Consider the following 2,538-nt stretch of genomic DNA (forward strand, 5'->3'; position numbering starts at 1 on the left):
GACCACTTGACCTCCTTCTGAGAAATCTGTATGCAGGTCAAGAAGCAGTAGTTAGAACCAGATGTGGAACAGCAGACTGGTTCAAAATAGGAAAAGGAGTATGTCAAGGCTGTATATTGTCACCCTGCTTATTTAACTTATATGCAGAGTATATCATAAGAAATGCTGGGCAGGATGAAGCACAAGCTGGAATCAAGATTGCCAGGAGAAATATCAATAACCTCAGTTAAGCAGTTGACACCACCGTTATGACAGAAAGTGAAGAAGAACTAAATGAGAGTTGGACTCTAAAGAAAGCTGTCTTACCAAGTGAGACTTATTCCAGGTATGCAAGTCTGGTTCAACATTCAAAACAAAACAAAACAAAACAATCAAAACACTAGACTAAGGAAGAAAAATTGTATGATTGTATAAACTGATGCCAAAAGAAGCCATTGACAAAATCTAACAGCTATAAATAATAAAGTCTCTCAGAAAAGTGGGAATAGAGCAAAATTTATCAACTTGATGAATATGTGTTAAAAAAAAAAACTACAACTATCATTATACTTAATGGTAAGAAACTGGACGCTTTCTCCCTAACTTCATGATTAAGACATGTCCTCTCACCACACTTATTAATGCCATTCTGAAAGTCATAGCCAGTGCAATAAGATGATAAGATTAAATATAACATATACAAAATGGAATAAGAGACAAAACTATTCTTGTTCACAGATGATGTGATTGCCTATATAGAAAATTTCAAAGAACCTACAAAAAATTTCCTGGAGCTAATAAGCAAATATAATGAGTTTCCAGGGCAAAAGGTTGAGATATAAAACCTATTTTTGCTATCCTGAATCCCAGCAATGAACTATTGAAATTTGAAATTAGAAGCTTGACACTATTTACAAAAGCACCAAAAACAAATACTTTGTTACCAATTCAATAAAAATATGTACAGGATCTATGTGTAGAAAGCTACAGAACTCTGATGAAAGATATGAAAAATGTAAATACATGGAGGGATAGAAGGGCATTTATTGTTGGAATATCAATATTGTTACGATGTCAGTTCTTCCCGACTTCACCTATAAATTCAATGTAGTTCCATGGGCAATATGGAGCTACAAGGACCCTCAGGTAATAAGGACAGAGTAAGCTGCCTCCTTGCTCATTTTCTTTTGGCTCGTATCAGGGTCTCAGTCATTTGGATGTGACTATTTCATCACAAACAAATGAGAAATCTAAGTCCAAAAACAGATAAGAAAGAAGAGATAAGCTATTGCCACCCTGACTCAGTTTATCCAAGCTACTCTTTTCCAGGCTGCCTAGTCTGACTTCCAGAGCTGTATCTTTTTTCCCCAGTTCCCTAGGAAACTTGTCGTCAGGCTCAGTGATTCAACAAATGGCCTTAGAAGTGGCCTGTGCCCCAGAGCATTTCACTAGAAGCTTGAGTACCATGTCAAAACAAGCTCTGATGTTCTCTTGTAGATTAAAAAATTCCTCAAGCCTGTTGAGAACCATGTAAAAAAGAGAAATGATGAAAAGAGCCGATGTTAAATAAGGTGTTATTTGTTTGCCAGGACTGCCATAACAAAGTACAACAAACCAAATGACTTAATGAGGATCTAATTTCACACAGTTCTGGAGTCTGGAAGTCCAAGATCAAGATGTTAGAAGCGTCAGTTCCTTCTGAAGGGTGAAAGATAATCGCTTCCATGCTCTTAGCTTCTGGTGGTTTTACTGTCAGTCTGTAGTACTCCTTGGCTTCATCACTCCGATCTCTGCCTTCACAGTCACACAGCATTTCAAACACATGTCTGTGCTCAGAGTTTCCCTTTTCATAAGGACACAGGTCACACTGGATTACGCCAACCCTAATGACTTCACGTTAACTTGATTACCTCCTGTCTCTCCAGATAAACTTTCATCCTGAGGTGCTGGGGGTTAGGATTTCCACATAGGAATAAAATTCAATTCATAACAAAGGTCAGTGAAACTTAATGTTGATAAGTATATGAAGCTGGCTTTGTAACATGCATCATCAGAACATTTTAGTGGCTCCTAGTGTGTTTCTAGTAATAATGCATGTTTTCAGAAGTTAGAAGATCAATTTTCACTTATACTAGGCTAATAGAATGTGGTTTGATAAGTAGCTTAGTAATGCACAGGATATACCAATGAATATAAATTCAGTGAATCCACTGAAAACATAAAACAAACATGTTTAGACAATATTCATCCCAACATGTTTTGAAAAGCCCTGAATCATGCTGAATTTAGAAACTGACAGACCATGCAGTGTCTTTAATACTGAATGTAAATTGCTGATTGAGGCCTTTCTATGCTTCTTTCACCAAGCTTCCCCTGTGGCTTAGACGTAACGACTCTTTCTGCAATGCAGGAGACTTGCAGGAGATGTGGGTTCAATCCCTGGAGTGGGAAGATCTCCTGAAGGAGGAAATGGCAACCCACTTTCGTATTCTTGCCTAGAAAGCTCCGTAGACAGAGGAGCGTGGAAGGCCACAGTTCATGGGGTCGCAAAGAGAGGGA

Source organism: Capricornis sumatraensis, chromosome 18 (genome assembly GCF_032405125.1).
Source record: "Capricornis sumatraensis isolate serow.1 chromosome 18, serow.2, whole genome shotgun sequence".
NCBI classification, from domain to species: domain Eukaryota; kingdom Metazoa; phylum Chordata; class Mammalia; order Artiodactyla; family Bovidae; genus Capricornis; species Capricornis sumatraensis.